The sequence below is a fragment of the Hyaena hyaena genome, unplaced genomic scaffold (assembly GCF_003009895.1).
Source record: "Hyaena hyaena isolate Hyena2069 unplaced genomic scaffold, ASM300989v1 scaffold_627, whole genome shotgun sequence".
Lineage (NCBI taxonomy): Eukaryota > Metazoa > Chordata > Mammalia > Carnivora > Hyaenidae > Hyaena > Hyaena hyaena.
In genome coordinates, this window is record NW_024081257.1 from 1127478 (window position 1) to 1150139 (window position 22662).

At 35.0% G+C, this 22662-nt stretch overlaps 1 long non-coding RNA gene across 1 annotated transcript; it reads right to left on the reverse strand.

Moving 5' to 3' along the window:
* Positions 1-557: 557 nt before the first annotated feature.
* On the reverse strand, positions 558-21243 carry LOC120249036. The gene is made up of 2 exons (XR_005532756.1): positions 21202-21243; positions 558-694 (listed from the first exon to the last, which is right to left on the reverse strand). It is a non-coding gene; the product is annotated as an uncharacterized LOC120249036 (long non-coding RNA).
* Between the last annotated feature and the right edge of the window lie 1419 nt (positions 21244-22662).

A 22662-nucleotide genomic window follows, 5' to 3' on the forward strand; every position in this document is an offset into this window, starting at 1 on the left:
CCTCCAGAACTGTGAGATATAAATTTCTCGATTATAAGTCATCCAGTCTGTAGCATTTGTTATAAAAGCCCAAATGTACTAAGCCATCTTATATATACTATAAAATGCATAGAAAATAGGCTGTGCTTTGCAAACAAGTTTAAGATGGCAATAAAAGTTTTATTTCATAGGTTTTTAAAAAGCAAAACTAAGCTTCCCATTTTGTTTCATTTTTACATTTAATTTAATGAGCCAAAGCATGATATGTAATTTAAATATGCCAGGGACTTAGATGTCAGAAATTTCATTTTAAAATTTTTGGTCCTCTAAAAACTGTTATGGAAGACATTTTTATCTCCTTTTTATGATACAGGGTCCTAATAAATAGAAACTAACAAAAAAAGAATAAAAAGGAAATTCAGTTGTCCAATATAAATATAGTAGTAGGAATTTATATGAATTCATTAGTAGGAAGCTTGTCTGCAGGAAGAACGACAATTGTAAGGTAATTGGGCAGACCATTATAGTGATTCCAAGTGAATAACAAAACAATTAATAATCCATGCTGAAATCCCCAGTTTCTTATGAGTTGGCAGTTTTAATAACTGATTAGAGTATCCTTGAGATTCCTAGGAATGCTGGTCCAGCAATGGTCCCATTTTCCAAAGCCTGGAATAATTCCATTATAATACAAGGAGTTTTTCATTGTTTTATCCTAGAAAGAAAAGATTATTAAAAGTTTTTAATCTTATCATCCCTAAACTTTGAAACTTATAGTAGAACAAATAGTATGAATTACATAGAAATTCATACAACAAAATTCATACAACAAAAAATAGCTTTTTTTAAACTTTAAAAAGAATTTTACCTAAGCAAATCTATAAAAATATAATTTATATAGTTTTCTATAAAATAAAACTCAACATTCATATCTACAAATTAGTTCTTAAAAATTTTAAAAAAAGATTTGAGGAGAAATTATAACTTTTAATTTATAAAACATGTTTTTTTCCCCTAAGATCCTTTAATTCTATGTACTCTCATTTAGTTTATCTTCCCATTACTGCTACAAGACAGCAAGGAATTATATGCCCTATTATTTTCATTTGCCAAGATAATACATTCTTATAGTAATTGAAATAGTTTATATTATCATGTAAATATTTTATGCCTCTCTTTAAAATCTCTTCATGAGTAACTCTCTTTGGTGTCCCTTCTTAGAAGAGGCTAAGACCTCTCTGAAGCCAGAGTGGCCATGTAACTTGCTTTGTTCAATATAGTGAGAGAAGACAGGAGGTGTTGCATCCCAAGAACAAGCTTCAGACACCATTGAGTGTTTTTTACATGGCCCCTTTTGTGTTCCATGTGAGAGAAACACTGAGTCCTACTGAGATGCAGACATGCAGTCAACCTATGTTGGGCAAGTAGGTAAGAAACGAACCTTTGCTGCTGGAAGTCATTGAGGGCTTGGGGGTCATTTGTACCATGCCAAAATTTAGCATAATCTGGAGCACAGCATTAATATTTTAAAAGCATCTAATTCTACATTTGGTTTTATTTATATTGACTTTATTTATGAAAACAAAGAATGAAATAAAAGTCATAGGGAGTAAGTGGTATTTATAAATAAGTAAAGGGAATGTCTTTGTGTTGATTATCTACTATGTCTCATTTAACTCTCACAGCAACCCTGAAAGATAGAGAATGTTTGGTTGGTTTTTAGATAAGGACACTAAGGCAATTTTAATAAAGAATCTTAGTTGACTTTCAGGGCTGATGTGAATAGTTACATAACATTGTTGCTTAAATATATATAATGATAAAATTCTTGGAACATAAATATTTTATAGCTATTAATCAAATAATCCACAAAGCAACTGTGCAATCTATAATATTCAAGTTGACATTAATTTAATTTGAAAGATCATATAGTAAAGCTAAAACAATATCAGGCCTCAGAAATTAAATATGGTACTTGTTGTAGCATAACATTTTGTTTTTGTTTTTAGGTCAGATGCTTATACTATTGTGTGCAGCATATTAATTTAATTTGTATACCACATTTCTTCTTGTGAAGGATTAAAAACTTTTATTCCCACTTAACATCCTGCAATTATTTCCATTCAATTGGTACAAAGAAAAAATTACATATTAAAGTCATTAACTTTTTTCGTAAAATTTGGGTAATTGAAACAGTACTAGTTAGAAACAGAGAATGAATCTCAGGGCATTAAACAGATAATTAAAAGTCATCAACCAAATTGTTCAGGATATATTTATATTAATTTTTCTATTAATGCTGAAGGTAACAAGCTACACTAATATATAGATTTATAATAAAAATAAGAAATATGTGATATCCTATGAATTGTTCCATTGAGATCTGAACATATGTAACATAGGGAAACAGTGTTCCATAGATCAAGAAGTCCCAAATTAAGGCTTGGAGATGTTAAATAACCTGTGAGTCAAACAGCTCAAAAGTGGTAAAGCCCAGATTTGAATCCAATTCAGTCTTCTTTTTATGTTACGAAAAAATAAAAGTACTAAATATAGCATTATCCCATTTATGTAAATAGTTAAAAACAAACCTCACAAACTTAGGATCTTATCATAATGACTGAAAAGTAAAAAGGAAGAGTGTTAAAGAAAAGTATAGCAGAATGTCAGGAAAATATATAAATATGGAGAATATAAATCACAGAAATCTTTGTTGCTAGAAGCAGATACCAACAGATATAATATTTTAATGGAAATCAGTGCCAAACTGCTTTAAGTTTGTGTCACAATAAAAAATGGAATGAAAATGAGGACGATCAATAAAGCCAGGTAAAAGACAATTCATAGGACAAAAAGAAAATAAAACCAAAGTAAGAATACTTTTTAAATAGGAAGTTGCTGCATTTTAGCACTAAACATAATTATGACTTTGCAGGCTATTGGCTTAAGATGGTATTTTATAAATTTGGTGGCTCCTATTTCCAAAAAAAATAAATCTATTACTCAAAGTACTGTTAGACACCATTGATGCTAAGATAGAGCATACATTTAATAACATGTTTTTGGGGGGGAGGGTGGGGGGGAAGTAAACTCATTCAATGGCCCTAAAATTTAATCTACCATAGAGTAGAAAAAAGTAACAACTATTTTTCTGTTAGATTTAATCTAAAACTCCAAAATTCACACTCTGGACTTATGGGAAATTGGATTTTGTCACTCTCAGATATCACTTCCATTCTATTCAGAATAGTGTACATGTTGTGGATCTAATAAATTTAAGCCTTTGAAGAAGAACATCTGATCTCTCTGCATGGTCACAAATGGCATGCTGTGGTTTAAACCCACTGGGTGATGCTGACACTTGTGAGACAATGCTGGTGCACCACACAACTGTTCTCTCCGAAGTATGCCATCTCAGTTGGGTAAAAGTGGAGGAGCTGGCACAGATCTTCTTTCTTGTGGAACATATAAAATTCTAATTTCTTTTTTTAATTTTTTAAATGTTTTATTTATTTCTGAGAGAGAAGGAGAGAGAGAGAGAGAGAGCATGAGCGGGGAGGGTCAGAGAGAGAGGGAAACACAGAATCTGAAACAGGCTCCAGGCTCTGAGCTAGCTGTCAGCACAGAGCTTGACGCGGGGCTCAAACCCACAGACTGTGAGATCATGACCTGAGCCGAAGTCGGACGTTTTACCGACTGAGCCACCCAGGCACCCCAAAATTCTAATTTCTTTGGAAAGTTTTCAAGAAGCTCTTCAAATACCCCTCTGTTCTTTCAATGTCCACCAACCACATGGAAACCATGCCTTGTATCTTCTCTTCCTTTGGATTGATCATAAATATTTCTTCATTAAACCCACAGTGGAACTGGGTTATGGAAAATAGGTGTTAGCAGCATTCATTTTGTTATTTTTATTCTTACTAATTTACTTTGTTAGATATATATTATTTAAAGGGTAAAGTCTTAGGAATATTCAAAGTTACATTTTGTTGATTTATTGGTTGCTCTTATATTAGACTTGGTAATACAAGATGTTACTGCTTATTCAATTTAGGTCATTAAGTTTTCATTAACAAACACAGAGAAGATGGAAAAAGTTTTAAAAATGTACTTTTCTTCAAAATTAGGGAATTAGAATATGCTCTAATATGTTTTCATTTGTTTATGCCTTTATTCTCTCTCTTCTCAGTATACGCAAAATATACATAACATAATATTTACCATTTTAACCCTCTTAAATGTACGGCTTAGTGGCATTAGGTGCATTTATGTTGTTGTATAACTATCACCAATATCCATCCTCAAAAGTTTTTTTATCACCTGAAACTGAAACTGCAACCATTAAACAATAACTTCCCATTCTGCTTACCCTCAAGCCCCAGGTACCCACTATACTAACTTCTATCTCTATAAATCTAAAACAAAATTTTACTGTTCCAGGCACCTTATATAAATCTAATCAGGCAATATTGATGTCCTTTTGTGTATAGCTTATTTCAATTAGCATAATGTCTTCAAGCTTCATCTGTGTTGTAGCATGTATCAGAAACTGATTGTCTCTTACAGTATTTTTCTTTATCTGGGTATAATGACCATAATATGACAAAGGTGAGAAAGGAATTGGAGTTAATGAGTTTAGTGGACAATAAATTAAAGAGAGAAATTCTGGAGAGCTAAAAAAGAAAATGCAGAAGCTGATATTACAGTGCTTGTATTTTTTCCATTGCAATAGAAGATTAATTTGAACACATTTCAGCACTTCTTCAGTTGCACTGGACATAGAGCTTTCAAATTTATTGCTTCGTTTGCAAATGGGCAAAAACTTTTTAACAGCCTCCCTATCCATCCTCGTCTTCCCAAATCTTATGAAATCCAGAAGGTTCCTCTATTAAAAACCTAGTCATGCGAATCATGTAAGATGTCATTGCTATAAAACAATGCAAGAAACAGTGAGGACAAAGACTGCCAAGTTAAACACAAAGGATGAAATCTGTCTGCATATTCCCACACCCTTAAACACGTATTCCAGTGTGAACTGCCTGTCAGGTTCTGATGACAGAACTTGGCCCACGAGGCAATCATTCTCAGAAGGACTCAGCTCTCTCCAGAAATTGCATTTATATTTCCCAGATGATTATGTCTTTTATCAAAAGCAGCAGTTGAAAAATGGTCAAGCTCAGTATCAGAAAAGTGGTCCAGCTATGATGACTAGTTTCACCTACAGATAAATATGGGAAAGGGTAGGAGAGCAAGGCAGTTGATGGGTTTGGGTTCACAAGAATAACATTAAGTTGATGTAGACAAAGATGGGAAAAAGCAGTGATCACCAGGGGGCAAATGATTTTTTCTTCAGTAAATTAATTTTTTTATAAACTTAGCCTATGTTTTCTACCTTTGAAATATGTGAGGCAAATGTATCAAGTGCATAGTGCTCAGGACAAAATTAAAACACATAAATGTGTGCATATAATTATAGCTATATATATGCCTCTATGTGTGAGTTCATAAATATATGTATATTCTTTAATTGATGTTTGTGAATCCCACATACACCTTTCTTGCATTACAAGGTTTTGTTATGAAATTTATTTTATTTGCAAATATTTTCTCCCATTCTATACATTGGTTTTTCATTTTGTTGATGGTTTCCTTGGCTGTGCAGAAGCTTTTTACTTGGATATAGTCCACTTATTTATGTTGCTTATGTTGTCTTGGTTTTTGTTGTCAAATCCAAAAAATCATTGTGAAGATTAACTCAAGGAGCTTACTCTTTATATCTTCCAGGAGTTTCATGGTTCAGATCTTATGTAAAGTCTTTATTCTGTGTTGATCTTTGTGTATCATAGTGGTCCAGGTTCATGGTTTTTGCATGTGGCCATCTAGTTTTCCCTACACCATTTATTGAAAAGCCTGTTTTTTCCTCATTGTATATTCTTGTCTCCTTTGTCATAAATTAACTGAGCATATACATGTGGGCTTATTTCTAGGCTCTTTATTCTGTTCTATTAATCTGTGTGTTTGTTTTTATACCAATATCTACCATTTGATTACTATCATTTTGTTGTAGTAGGAAATCAAGAAGGGCAATGCCCCCAGCCTTCTTCTTTCTTCTAAAGATTGCTTTGACTATTTGGGATCTTTCATTATTTCATACATTTTGAGATTGTTTGTTCTATTTCTGTAAAAATGCTATTGGAATTTTGATAAGAATTGCATTGAGTCTGTAGATTGCTTTGGGTAAACTAGATATTTTAACAGTTTTAATTCTTCCAGTATAAATGCAGGAATATATTTCCATTTATTTGTATTTTCTGCAGTATTTTTTTTATCAATGTCTTATGGATTTCAGTGTACAAATATTTCATGTCCTTGGTTAAATTTATTTTTAAGTATTCTATTCTTTGAATGCAATTATAAATGACATGTTTTCTTAATTTATCTTTCTGATAGTTCATTATTAGTGTATGCAAACGAAACTAAGTTTTATATATTGATTTTGTATCCTACAAATTAACTGAATTTGTTGATTACATCTAACTAACTTTTGGTGGAGTCTTTGAGGTTTTCTGTATATGTCATTGTACCTGCTGATACAGGCATTTTTATTTTCTTTTTTTGCAATTTAGATGCCTTTTATTTCTTTGCAAATCAGATATCTGATCAAATATTCAAAATTATAAAGAACAACTCAATAACAAAAAACCAATCAGATTAAAAAATGAAAAGGGGAACTGCATAGACATTTTTCCAAAAAAGATGTAGCATGTACAAAGCCATATGAAAAGATACCAAACATCACTAATCATTAGGAAAGCAAATCAAAACTTCACTGGGATATCATCACACACCTGTTAGAATAGCTATCATCAAAAATACAAGGGTTAATAAATTTTTCCAGGATATGGAGAAAAAGGAATCTTTGGGCATTCATGGTGGCGATATGAATTGGTTCAACCACTCTGACAAACAATATATAAATTCCTCGGGGGTTCCTGGGTGGCTCAGTTGGTTAAGCATCTGACTGTAGCTCAGGTCATGATCTCACAGTCTGTGAATTCAAGCCCCACATCTGGCTCTGTGCTGACAGTTCAGAGCCTGTAGCCTGCTGCTGATTCTATGTCTCCCACTCTCTCTACCCCTTCCCCATTTATGCTCTGTCTCTCTCTTAAAAATGAGTAAATGTTAATAAAAAAAAAAAAAGAAATTCCTCAGTAAATTAAAATCAGAACTACTCCATGATTGGTGATCTCACCTCTAGGTATATTTCCAAAGGAAATGAAAACAAGATATCAAAGGGATATATGCACTCCCATATTCACTTTAGTATTATTCATAATAGCCAGACATGGAAACAATTTAACAACTTAATAATCCATCAACAGATAAGTGGATAAAGAAGATGTGGTATGTATATACAATGTAATATTATTCAGCCATGAAAGAGAAGAAAATCCTGTCATTTGTGACAACATGGATGGACCTTGAGGGCATTCAGCTAAGTGAGATAAATCAGACAGAGGAAGACAAATACTGTGTATCATTCATATGTGAAATCTAAAAAAAAAAAAAAAATTAAACTAATAGTAGAAAAGTTGTTGCTGGGGGTGGGGCAGTGGGAGAAAGAAGGAGAGCTTGGTAAAAGGGTACAAACTTTTAGCTATAAGATGAATAAGTTCTGAGGATAAATGTATGATATGCTAACTACAGTTGACAATACCTTATTGTATAATTGTCATATGCTAAAGAGTAGAATTTAAATGTTCTCTCACACACATGAAAAGATAAATATGTGAGGGGATGGGAATATTAACTAGATAGGGGAATTCCCTCATAAAGTATATATATCAAATCACCATGATATACATTTTAAAGATCTTAAATTTTATGTGTCAATTATACCTCAATAGTGTTGAAACCAAAAAAAAATTAGAAATTTGAAGACTACCTAGCAGACTTAGTGTCCTGCTATAATTACCAGTCCATATATAATCCTGACTTTATAAAGTGGTACCTACCAACTTTGTGACTTTTATGGATTACATGGGTATCTCAGTACATCATGAGGATGAGATGAGAAAGTCCTTTTGTTGTCATGTGAATACTCTGTTGGAGCTATTTTGTGGACCTACTTGTCTTTTCTGGTATCTGAGATATTATTGTGAATTGCAGAGACCAAACTCATTTCTGACTCTTTACTTGAAGGTATACATTTTGAATTTTATTTATTTTTTAATTTTTAAAAAAAATGTTTTATTTCTGAGAGAGAGAGACATCTTGAGCAGGGGAGGGTCAGAGAGAGAGGGAGATCCAGAATCTGAAACAGGCTCCAGGCTCTGAGCTAACTGTCAGCACAGAGCCCGACGCGGGGCTCTAACTCATGATCTGTGAGATCATGATATGAGCCAAAGTCGGACGCTTAATCGACTGAGCCACCCAGGCACCCAGACATGTTGAATTTTAAACTGTAAGTTGTGCCTATCAGGAGAATCCATTTGTGGCTGTCTTAGCCTTCCTCAAGCAGAATCTTGCATATATGTATAAAATAATATATTTTATATGATTTATACACATATAAATATATTTATATTTTATATGATTGATTTGTATATAAATATGATTTATATATATAAATATATATTATGTGTGATATAATTTATATATATAAAATATATACAAATTATATATATGTATGTTTTTGTCCATTTTTCCCTCCTACTCTATGTTTGGTTTGGATTTCTAAATAAAAAACAACCAACCAAATAACAAATGCCAAAATGTTGTCTCCCTAGATGGCCTTTAAGCCTTTTCTTTCACTGGGGCTTTATATACTGGCTTCTTTCTTCAAGACTTGTGATAATGGCATGCTCTCCATTTTGGATGAAGTGCTGTAGCTGTAACTGATTTGGCTGTTCTGCCTTGCTGTACTGTATCTCATCCCTGAATTTTTAATTCTCCTACCACTGATAAATGGACAACTAGGTCTTTGAACATAATATTTACAATTGGCCTATGTACAATTTAGACAGATGCTATATCATTAGCCACTGTTTTAAACTACTTTTGAATTATAATTGGCCTGAAGAAATATGTATATTTTTACATCAAGAATCATGGATATTGCCTGGGTTTTACATTAAAGAAAGGGTCACAGAACTGTATATATACAAGATAAGACATTAGAATATAATAAACAAAATTAACATTATATCTGACTTCACTTTTTTCCGTAAAAAAAGAAGGAATTACAATTGCATCCTTTAGAACACTTTGAATTATATTAACCACTGCACAAATTCTACATCATGTATTAAAACTTAAAATAAATTCTCAACTCTGAAAGCAAAGGCCTCATAATAGCTAGCAACTTCCACATTTCAGAAGTGTTGCAAAATAACAAAGGAACAATTAAAATTAGAAAGGTTTTGAGGAGGAGCCAAGATGGCGCAACAGTATGGAAGTCTTTTTTCCATCTTGCATACATGAAATACAGCCAGATTAACACCAAACCATCCTGCACACCCAGAAAACTGATTTGAGGATTAACACAACAATCTGCACAACCTGAAGCACAGAATTCAGCAGGTACGTGGGCAGAGAGGTAAACTGGGGGGGAGAGAGAAGCCTCGGAGGGCAGGGAGCTGTTTTGCTTGAGGAGAGAGGACGGAGATGGGCAGAGAGTACAGGAAAAGCACCCCGACAGAAGCAGCTGGAGAGAAAGTGGAAAAGTGGAAACAGATGCAGGGACTGAAAAGGGAGAAAGGAGAAAGGAGAGGGTTTAAATTCCGTTAAGACTCTATAAACAGGGGGAGCGCAGAGTCTGAAAGTCTGCAGCTCCATACCTGGTAGTGCTCTGGTGGGAAGGTCGAATCCCCAGGAGCAGAGTGAGTCCAGGAGGTCCTCGGGCCACACGTGTTTTCCATAATCCCTGAAACGCTGCTGCTACATGATCACATGATATTTTTCTGGGGTGGGCTAGCACCCAGCTGCAGTCTCTGGACAGCGGCAGTAGCACGGTCCCAGGAATGTTCCTGGGTGTGGCAGGAACCTGGCCATTGCTCATTGAGACCCTGCCCCAGAGGTTGTGACTGGGTCAAAGCTGCAGTCTCTCAGTGAGGGGTCATGAAACAAAGCCACATCTGAGATAAAACTCAGGTGGGAGGTACCGCCTGGCAACCTGACAGCGTGGTCACGGATAGTGTAGAAGCGGGGAGTGGATGGAAGCCAGAGGCAAAGGATGGGTGCTCAGTTACTGGTCGGGGAGAAAACAGAGTTCTGATACTAGAGACTGGGTGGGTTAGTGATGCCATATTCACCATGCCCACACATGCCACACACACCTACAGGCACTGCAACAATCCATCCCAGTAGACTAAGTAGTGCCACCTAGTGGAGAATGGAGCCATTATACTAAGCCCCGCCCAATTGGGCCAACATTACTCTTCAGGAACACCACAAATCTCTCCACCTGCTTAGTTTATGGGCTATAAAGTGCTTCATTGTTTGACTTCTAGGGGAAAACAATGTACTATCAATCATATTTCAGTCTGTTCCCTGGTCCATGTATTCAAATATTTTTCTTTTTTTTTTCATTTCTTTTCATTTGCTTGAAAACAGAAAATTTTATTTTTATTTTCAATTTTTATTAAAAAGATTTTTCTTTATTTTTCCATAAATTTTTGTTTTTTTGTAAATTTTTAAAATTCTATTTTACTTCCATCAAGTTATTATATTTTATTGTATTCATTTTCTCATATTTTCAAACATTTTCCTGTTTTGTTTTTTTTTTCCCTCTAATCAGTCAAGCGCCTTTGTTTAACCAGACCAAAACACACCTAGGATCTAGGATCATTTATTTGATTTGTGTGTGTGTGTGTGTGTGTGTGTGTGTGTGTGTCTTTGTAATTTTTTAATTTTGATTTTTCTCCTTTTTACTCTAATCAATCAAACTCCTTTCAATAACCAGACCAAAACACACTTAGGATCTGGCATCATTTATTTGATTTTGTGTGTCTGTGTGTGTGTTGCTTTTAATTTTTTAATGATAATTTTTTTCCTCATTAGTTCCTTTTCTTCTCTCAAAATGATGAAACAAAGGAAATCACCCCAAAAGAAAGAGCAAGAAGAAACAACAGCCAGGGGTTTAACCAACACAGGTAAAAACAAGGTGTCTGAACAAGAATTTAGAAATTTAGAATGACGATAATAATAATACCAGTTGGAGTGAAAAATAGATTAGAATCCCTCTCTATGGAGATAAAAGAAGTAAAAGCTAGTCAGGATGAAATAAAAAATGCTATAACTGAGCTGCAATCTCAAATGGATGCCATGATGGGAAGGATGAATGAGGCAGAACAGTGAATCAGTGAGACAGAGGACAAATTTACAGAGAATAATGAAGCAGAAAAAAAAAAAGGGAGACTAAAGGAAAAGAGCATGATTTAAGAATAAGAGAAATCAGTTACTCATTAAAAAGGAACAACATCAGAATCATAGGGATCCCAGAAGATGAAGAGAGAGAAAAATGGTTATGTGAGCAAATCATAGCAGAAAACTTCCTAACCTGGGGAAAGACACAGACATCAAAATCCAGGAACCACAGAGGACTCCCACAAGATTCAATAAAAAACAACCATCAACAAGGCATAACATAGTCAAAATCACAAGATACTCAGTCAAGAAAAGAATCATGAAAGTAGCAAGAAAAAATGTGCTGAAACAGAAAAAATATGCAGCCAATAATTTTTATCCAGCAAGGCTGTCATTCAAAATAGGAGAGATTAAAAGTTTCCCAACAAACAAAAATTAAAGGAGTTCTTGACCAATAAACCAGCCCTACAAGAAATTTTAAGGGGGACTATCTGAGGTTAGAAAAGATGAAAAGAGAGAGAAAGAGAGAGAGACCAAAAGCAACAACGACTAGAAAAGACCAAAGAACACCATCAGAAACTCCAACTCTACAAGAAACATAATGGCAATAAACTCCTATCTTTTAGTACTCACCCTAAACATCAGTGGGCAAAATGTTCCAATCAAAATACATACAGTAACAGAATGGATAAGAAAACAAGATCCATCAACATGCTGTTTACAAGAGACCCACTTTAGGCCTAAAGATACCTCCAGATTGAAAGTAAGGGGATGGAGAACCATCTATCATACTAATGGTCGACAAAAGAAAGCTGGAGTAGTTATACTTATATCAGACAATCTAGACTTTAAAATAAAGACTGTAATGAGAGATGAAGAAGGGCATTATATTAATTAAGGGGTCTATCCACCAAGAAGACATAACAATTATAAACATTTATGCTCCAAATGTGAAAACACCCAATATATATAAATCAATTAATCACAAAGAAACTCGTTGATAATAATACCATAATAGTAGAGGACTTTGACTCCCCACTTAAAGCAATGGACAGATCCTCTAAACAGAAAATCAACAAGGAAACAATGGCTTTGAATGATGCACTGTACCAGATGGACTTAAAATATATATTCAGAACATTTCATCCTAAAGAAGCAGACTATACATTCTTCTCCAATGCACACGGAACATTCTCCAGAATAGATCATATACTGGGACACAAATCAGCCCTCAACAAGTTCAAAAAGATAAAGACTATACCATGCATATTTTCAGATCACAACGCTATGCAACTTGAAATCAACCACAAGAAAAAATTTGGAAAGATAACAAATACTTGGAGACTAAAGAACACCCTACTAAAGAATGAATGGGCTAACCAAGAAGTTAAAAAGGAAATTAAAAAGTACAAGGAAACCAATGAAAATGATAACACCAAAACCTCTGGGACGCAGCAAAGGAAGTCAAAAGCGCGAAGTATATAAAAATCCAGGCTTTTTTAAAGAAGAAAGATCTAAGATACACAACCTAACCTTAGACCTCAAAGAGCTGGAAAAAGAACAGCAAATAAAATCCCAAACCAGCAGAAGACAGGAAATAATAAAGATTCGAGCAGAAATCACTAGAAACCAAAAAGCCAGTAGAACAGATCAATGAAACCAAAGCCTAGTTCTTTGAAAGAATTAACAAAATAGTTAAATCACTAGCCAGTTTGATCAAAAAGGAAAAGGAAGGGACTGAAATAAATAAAATCAAGAATGTAAGAGGAGAGATCACAACCAACACAGCAGAAGTAAAAACAATGAGAGAATATTATGAACAATTATATGCCAGTGGGCAATCTGGAAGATATGGACAAATTCCTAGAAACATATAAACTACCAAAATTGAAGCAGGAATAAATAGAAAATTTGAACAGACCCATAACCAGTAAAGGAATAGAATTAATAATCAAAAATCTCCCAAAAAACTGGAGTCCTGGGCTAGATGGCTTTCCAGGGGAATTCTACCAAACATTTAAGGAAGAATTAACACCTATTCTCTTAAAGCTATTAAAAAACAAAAAATAGAAATGAAAGGAAAACTTCCTAAATCTTTCTATGAAGCCAACATTACCTTGATCCCAAAACCAGACAAAGACCCCACTAAAAAGGAAATATATAGACCAATTTCCCTAATGAACACAGATGCAAAAATCCTTAACAAGATATTAGCCAACTGGATCCAACAATACATTAAAAAATTATTCACCATGACCAAGTGGATTTCTACCTGGGATGCAGGGCTGGTTCAATATCTACAAAACAATCAATGTATGAATCACATCAATAAAAGAAAGGACAAGAACCATATGACAAGAAACCCTTACAAGGGTAAAGCGTTCCCAGCTCCCGGTGAAGCAGCGGCCACGTGTGATGGCGGCTGGCTGAAGCAGCAGTGGCACGCATGGTGGCAGCGACCCGGTGAAGCGGTGCTGACACCTGATGGCGGTGCATGCGACAGTGGCACGCTGAAGAGGCGGCTGCTCCCTGAGGCGATGCGGACTCTGTGGACCTGAAGTTCCTACGTTCCCCGAATGCATTCGGGTTATCACTGCTTGACCCCGGTGGATCTGAGGCTGCGACACTTTCCCCAACCCCTACTCAACACCAGCAACAGGGAAGCAGCAACCTGCGGGACTGTTCAGGGTGGTATAACAAAGCCCGCAGACTGGGACCTGGAAACGAGGCGGGGCATGGGGCATAGAACTCAGCCCACCTTGGCTACATCCTCAGCACAGGGAGATCGACCCGAAGAAGTGATTTGCAACGCTTGGTTGAGAAGGGACTGGGGTGACGCCATTCTTCTCCCCTCAATCACCAAGGTGGGCCTCAGGGAGGCCAGCAGACACAGTGGAGACAAGACGTGCCTACACCAAACGACACCCATCCCCTCCAGATAGCTGTTTTGTTTTTGTTGTAGCTGTTTTTACCTGAGCCTGGGTTTGCGTGTTCATTTGTGTACCTGTGTTCATTCTGTGGTTGTCTGTTTTCTTTTCCAGGGCTGCCTCAAGAAACAAGCCAAACTACACATGGTGGAGAGTCCCAAATACCACTACCAGTAGGGAAACAAAATAACCAAATGCTCAACAAGAGAAACCAAGAGACACCATCCAAAGAATACTTCCTGAACAGACAGGCTCTAAACAGTCAAAAAGCCCTCTCTAACAGCAGAACTCGCAGGGACAGAGAACACAACAAGCTTTTAAATTTAACAAGAAATAGAAAGCTAACCAAAATGATGAAACAGAAGAACTCTCCTCCAAAGAAATTCCAGGAAGAAATGACAGCTAGAGAACTGCTCAAAACAGATATAAGCAACATAACTGAACAAGAATTTAGAACAATAATCATAAAATTAATTGCCGGGCTTGAAAAAAGCATGGAGGACATCAGAGAAACTATGGCTACAAACAATATGGAGCTTAAAAATAGTTATGGTGAATTAAAAACTGTGATAAATGAGATACATAATAAACTGGAGGCATCCAATGCGTGGATTGAAGAGGCAGAAAGGAGAATAAGTGATTTAGAAGACACTATTATAGAAAAAGAAGAAACAGAAAAAGAGAGATAAACTGATCTAGGAACATGAAAGAAGAGTTTGAGAGCTCAGCGATACAATCAAATGGAACAATATCCATATCATAGGAATTCCAGAAGAGGAAGAGAGAGGAAAAGGTGCTGAAGGAGTCCTGGAACAAATTATAGCAGAGAATTTCCCTAACCTGGGGAGGGAAGTAGAAGTTGAAATTCAAGAGGCACAGAGGACTCCCCTCAGACGTAACTTGAATCGATCTTCTGCACGACATATCATAGTGAAACTGGCAAAATATAAGGACAAAGAGAGAATTTTGAAAGCAGCTAGGGAGAAAAGGGCCCTCACATACAAAGGGAAACCTATCAGAGTGGTGACAGACCTATCTACTGAAACTTGGCAGGCTAGAAAGGAATGGCAGGAAATCAATGTGATGAACAGTAAAAATATGTAGCCAAGAATCCTCTATCCAGCAAGCCTGTCATTCAGAATAGAAGGAGAGATAAAAGTCTTTCCAAATAAACAAATACTGAAAGAATTTGTCTCCACTAAGCCAGCCCTACAAGAAATCCTGAGGGGGATTCTCTGAGGGAAATGTTTCAAGGAATGCAAGATACCACAGACACCACCACAAGCATGAATCCCACAAGGGACACAATGACTCTAAACCCACATATTTCAATAATAACACTGAATGTAAATGGGCTGAATGCTCCAATCAAAAGACATAGGGTAGCAGAATGGATAAAAAAAAAAAACAAAATCCATCTATTTGCTGTCTACAAGAAACACATTTTAGACTGGAAAATACCTTTAGATAAAAGAAAGGGGATGGAGAAATATATATCATGCTACGGGAAGTCAAAAGAAAGCTGGAGTACCTATACTTATATCAGACAAAATGGACTTTAAATTAAAGACAATAACAAGGGATGAAGAAGGGAATTATATAATAATTACAGGGTCTATCCATCAGGAAGAACTAACAACTATAAATGTCTGTGCACCAAATATGGAAGCATCTAAATATTTAAAACAATTAATCACAAACAGAAAGAAGCTTATAGATAAGAATGTGCTAATAGCAGGGGACTTTATTACTCCACTTAGAGCAATGGATAGGTCAACCAGACAGAAAATCACTAAAGAAACAATAGACTTGAATGACACATTGGACCAGATGGATCTGACAGATATATTTAGAACTCTACATCCTGAGGCCAGGGAATTCACTTTCTTCTCAAGTGCGCATGGCACATTCTTCAAGATAGATAATAAACTGGGACATAAAGCAGCTCTCAATAAATATAAATGAATTGAGATCATACCATGCATACTTTCAGATCATAATGCTTTGAAACTGGAAATCATTCACAGGAAGAAGTCTGGAAAACCTCCAAAAACATGGAGGTTAAAGAACACCCTACTAAAGAATGAATGGGTCAATCAGGCAGTTAGAGAAGAAATTAAAAAATATATGGAAACAAATGAAAATACAACAATCCAAAATCTATGGGATGCGGCAAAGGCAGTCCTAAGAGGAAAGTACATTGCACTCCAGGCCCATTTCAAGAAATTAGAAAAAGTGCAAGTACAAAATCTAACAGCTCGCCTAAAGGAACTAGAGGGAGAGCAACAAGAGCACCCCAAACCCAGTAGAAGAAGAGAAATGGTAAAAATCAGATTAGAAATAAACAGCATAGAGACCAAAGAAACAATGGAGCAGATCAATGAAACTAAGAGTTGGTTTCTTGAAAAAATAAACAAAATTGACAAACCTCTAGCCAGGCTTCTCAAAAAGAAAAGAGAGAGCACCCAAATAAACAAAATCATGAATGAAAACGGACTTATTACAACCAATCCCTCAGAAATGGAAGCAATTATCAGGGAATACTATGAAAAGTTATATGCCAACAAACTGGACAACTGAGAAGAAATGGACAAATTCCTACACACACTCAGTACCAAAATTCACACGGGAGGAGATAGAAAATCTGAACAGACCCATAACTAGTGAAGAAATAGAATCAGTTATCAAAAATCTCCCAACAAAGAAGAGCCCTGGACCTGATGGCTTCTCTGGGGAATTCTATCAGACATCTAAAACAGAATTAATACCAATTCTTCTCAAGCTATTCCAAAAAAAATAGAAACCGAAGGAAAACTCCCAGACTCATTTTATGAAGCCAGCATCACTCTGATTCCCAAGCCAGACAGAGATCCAGCAAAAAAAAAAAGAGAACTACAGGCCAATATCCTTGATGAATACGAATGCAGTAATCCTCAACAAGATACTTCCAAATCGAATCCAACAGCATATGAAAAGAATTATCCACCAAGATCAAGTGGGATTCATTCCTGGGTTACAGGGCTGGTTCAATATTCACAAATCAATCAATGTGATACATCACATCAACAAAAGAAAAGATAAAAACCATATGATCCTGTCGATAGATGCAGAAAAAGCAATTGACAAAATACAGCATCCCTTCTTAATAAAGACCCTAGAGAAAGTTGGGATAGAAGGAACTTACTTAAACATAAAAGCCATTTATGAGAAGCCCTCAGCTAACATCATCCTAAATGGGGAAAAACTGAGAGCTTTCCCCCTGAGATCAGATTTCCTATCTCTTCCCATGTGAATTTTGGTAGTGAGTGTGTGTTTAGGAATTTGTCCAGTTCTCTCCACTGTTGGTGGGAATGTAAACTGGTATAGCCCCTCTGGAAAACAGTGTGGAGGTTCCTCAGGAAATTAACAATAAAACTCCCCTATGACCCAGCAATAGCACTGCTAGGAATTTACCCAAGGCATACAGAAATGCTGATGCATAGGAGCACATGTACCCTAATATTCATAGCACACTCTCAACAATAGTCAAAACATGGAAAGAGCCTAAGTGTCCATCAGCGGACCAATGGATCAAGAAGATGTGGTTTATCTATACGATGGAATACTATATGGCAATGAGAAAGAATGAAATCTGGCCATGTGTAGCAACATGGATGGACCTTGAGGGTATTATGCTGAATGAAATAAGTCAGGCAGAGAAGGACAGATACCATATATTTGCACATATAGGAGGGTTAGGAGGAACTTAACAGAGGACCATGGGAAAGAAGAAGGGGAGAAATAATGGGGGAGGTGGACAGAGGTAAACCATGGGAGACTCTTGAATGCTGAGAACAAACTGAGGACTGATGGGTAGGGGGTAGGGGGGAGATGGCTTGGAGGAGGGCACTTGTGGGGATGATCACTGGGTGTTATATGGAAACCAACTTGACAATAAACTATTTGAAAAAAAAAAAAGAAGAATGATTCAAAATAATAGCACGAACTATACCAGCAGTCACTGAATCCCTCACTGCCACATGCTTGCGATTTTTAAAAAGCCAAAAAAATTAATTTTCTTCTCAACCTTCTGACCCTGAATACACTGCAAAGGCATATCAGATAAAGGGTTATTATCCAAAATCTATAAAGAGCTTATCAAACTCAACACCCAAAAAACAAATAACCCAGTGAAGAAATGGGCTAAAGACATGAACAGACACTTCTACAAAGAAGATATCCAGATGGCCAACAGACACATGAAACAATGCTCAGGAAACATTTGGGTACAAATTGCTACAAGTCAAAGATTTTTGTTTTGTTTTGTTTTGCTGGAGGGAGGTCGGTAGTTTTTTAAACATTGATTAACACACCATAGTGTGTAAAAATATATTTTCCATACACTTTCCAATTGGTTTTTATTTCAAGTTTTTATGAACCAATCAGAAAATGTCTATAGAATACCTATACTTCTTAAGGCTGCTAGACTAGAAAGCATGAACATGAAAACTCACAATCTGTTCTTGATAGTACATGTATAATGCCTATAAATATGAAATCTGATATGTTCATTCTCATGAAGTTTTTAAAAAATGCTTAGGTGTTTCAATATTCCTTGATGTATATGCTACAGGAAAGGAAGTTAAAGTTGAGTTCCATGACAACTCCTTAGCTTTAGAATAGACATCCTGATAAGACCAATAATCAAATGATGGGTAACAGGACATTTTTAAGAATTCCTGTGTGTGGTAGATACATCTGCACAGTTAGCAAATAATCTAGATTTTAGTATTTGGGACAAGACTGACAAGCATCAGGTACAACAACTCTGTGGATTGCTCTTCATAAATTGTTCCTGGGACAACTTTAATAAATCTGAGATTCTGATATATTCAGACAGAAGTTTATGAATCATTTCTTAATTATGTGATGAAAGTGTGTCTGACAGCACAAAATCTTTAAAGAAACAGTAGTTGGAATGAAGGGCCTGGAGCTCCCAGATTTTTCAGGGATTGCTCCATCGTAGATTTTAGAAGATACCAGCAAAGTTACGGCACCTTTATTCTGAGCCATTTCAACCGGAAAAGCATCTCTGGTAGTATGTTTATTATTCATTAATTCATTTATTCTTTAGAATTATTGTGTTCTCATCATGTAACAGGCACTGTGCTTGTCAATATCTCTCCCTTATTGAAACTATAACCTAGCTGTGAAACTGACAATAATTGGTTACAGATCAGTACAGGTAAAGGTGTTTCAGACAACACAGAGAATGGCCTTTTAGGGATATGAAAGAAATTCAGTAGGGCAGCTTTTGACAGGGGCAAAATTCTTTAAGAAGCACATGAAAATCTTTAAACACAGATTTGGATTTCTTAAGGGAAATTGGGAAAGTGTTAACTATTTATTTTTGTCTATAAGATTAAAGAAATAAGATTTTATTTTGGAGAAGACCTGAATTTAAAAGGAAATATGCCTGATTTTTAGTTAATTATAATATTTGAAGCATTGCAAATACCAGTGGGAGCTAAACCAGTGCTCACTGACTGACAAGAATATGAACAAATTCATAAGAACCAGCTTATCAAGAACACAGAGTTAGAATTCATCATTGCAGATGGCTATGGAAAGTAGTACTTTGATGTGGGAATTCACTCCACACTCTTTGCCTCACTGTTCTTGTCTTAATAGAAATAAATATTTGGAAAGTTTTTCTGACATACTTGGTCTTATAGATGGGTCAGTGCTCCCACCCTACTCTACATGCCTACAACATACAGGAGAAACACCTTTGGGTTTAAGGTCACATAGTAGTGCAGCACTTACCTATAGTATTCCAGATCCAAAGCCTAACACTGACCTGCTTGAAGACCTTTACCCCTTATCCTGTTTATTTCTTATTTCCATAAAATAGGAAAAAACAATAACTGTACTTAAAGAGATCAAATGATACATCATTGAAGGTTTTCTTTAATAAAACCTACTTAAAATTTCTGCCTGTCATTTTTACTTTCTATTTCTTATGTAGTATCTCATACCACATTAATGTATCATGTTAGCCAGAAAAATAAAGAGAAGTTGTTACTTTAAAAGGTGACCCATTGTCTTATTTCCTTATGTTTCAAAATTTTCTTCATGTTTTAGAGACTAAGTGTCTCAGCAGTCCCACAATCTCCAGAGTTATCCCGCCACTTTTTTTGTTTCTAAACTCACTTAAAGAGCCACACAAATGAGATATTTAAAGGGTTTCACCCATTGTTGGATAAGCAATGGTGGAGATAGTGGTGATAAGGATGGTGATAATAATGATAATGATTCTGGCAGTCAAGTTTTTAAGTGCTAAAAGACTGGATTAATTCCATAGCAATGTGGAAATAACCATAGTCACTAAGTTTTCCTCTGGCATATACATCACAAAATAAAGACAGTTTTATCCTCACATGCCAACTGCATGCTATCGCTCTTACAGAAGAACCATAAAATTAAAAATAACTCATTGTTTTTGGATTGGGCAAACCCGAGTTGTATTACTGACAGTTATCTTAGCTATCTGTGTTATCTAAACAAGTTCCTTAATCTCTACAGTCCTTAAATTCCTCTACCATAAAATAAGAAAATCAATAACTATAGTTAAGGAGGTTAAACTATACAACAGCATATATAAACTGCTTAGCCCACAGTAGGTCCTTAAAGCATATTCTTCCCTCTAAATTTGGAAAAAATTAAATTACTACAAATTAATTTTACATATTTCTTACAAGATAGTACTAAGCTCTAAAGAATTAAACAATATTTTTTCAGTAGAAATGTTTTTTTAAATCCATTATTATCATTATTTTCTTTAATATTCGTACTCTTTGAAAAAGTTTTCACTAATGTAATATAGGTTGCCATAAGGAAAGAATGATTAGTTATTCTATGTATTTTGTTTTAATATATAGTACTATACCTTGAAATTTTTCCATTCCATTTTTTGTTCCCTTTCCAAATATACATTTTTTACATCCTCCTATGAGAAAACAAGATTAGATTGATTAAATGAGCTAATACTTTTCCCCAGTTATTTAGCATTATGTACTGTGATTCAAACTGTTAGATGTAAAATCAAAGTAAACCTTGAACATGTATAACTGAGCAGATAGAAAATAATAGCAGAGGAGTTGAACAAGCAGATGATAAAGAGATGGGATAATGTATTGAGCAAAGCATCAGATATGAAGACAGACTCACATTTTCAAGGACAAACAGGGTCTTGAAATAAAGTTCTTTTGGTAGCTTATAATTGATAATTTTTGAACACATAAATTAATTATATATATTTAAAAGCAACACACATACACATTCTTTCCAGGTATTTTTGTATCTTCATAACACTTTCATTTTATAAAATAGAAAACAATGAAGAAACAGAAGGATGAAATTAGGACTGCTTGCATTTTTAAAATGCAAGATTTGCTCAGCATGATTTCTGTAGTGCTATGTCACACTAAAATTATCATTTTTTTCTGCTATACCATCATTTTTGTTTTTATTGTTTTTAAACTCAAATTGTGAACATGATGAGTGAATATAGGTCTACATTTATGTTGAATAAATGCTTATATAAAATGTATATAAAAATTAAAAACCAGCAACTATCTTACAGTCTCCCAGAAAGCTTCTAATTATCAAATGCAAAAGGATATTTTTATATTTTAGAAGGACATGATTCCTGTCTCTTATATTGTATATAATTTAGAAGGACACAAACACATGAATATAAAAATAGATTTCTAGTCAGAACAAAAGAATACACCACTTAACATTTGAGCTATTCATATCAAAACCTGTAGTAGTAACTTATGGCCTATGTATAGTCAAAAAAATCCAAATGATAATGTATTTGGTTTCATACATTATATCACATAATAAAAATATTAAAGACATAATATACAACAGCTTACTTCTCTTCTGGCATATGGTTTTTCACATAAAATAGTAAGTTTCCATTTTTTCTACATAATGGACAATAACATGTCACAGTTAATAAAATAATCAAATAAACAATGTAATAGAGAGTAAGTCACATAGATTATTCATTTTCACCAAACATATACCTTCAAACTACACTAAATATAATTCAAACCTTGTGAATTCAGCAGGCATTCAAGTATCTTACTTTGTTCACTACTTTTGTTTTTACTTTCATATTCAGATTTTATCAATTTACAGTGATTACCAGGTGATAAGTGCTGTATAAAACTACTTTTATTTTTATTTGGAGATTTTTGGTAGTTAATTTTTGGAATCATGCTTTAATGACTCCCAGTGTAAAGCAACCTTTAGGATTAATTGCAGTGACTATAGCTTTCCTGACATTATTATCCCTCATACAAGGATAATCTGCTGGATAGCTTCACACTCTAGAATA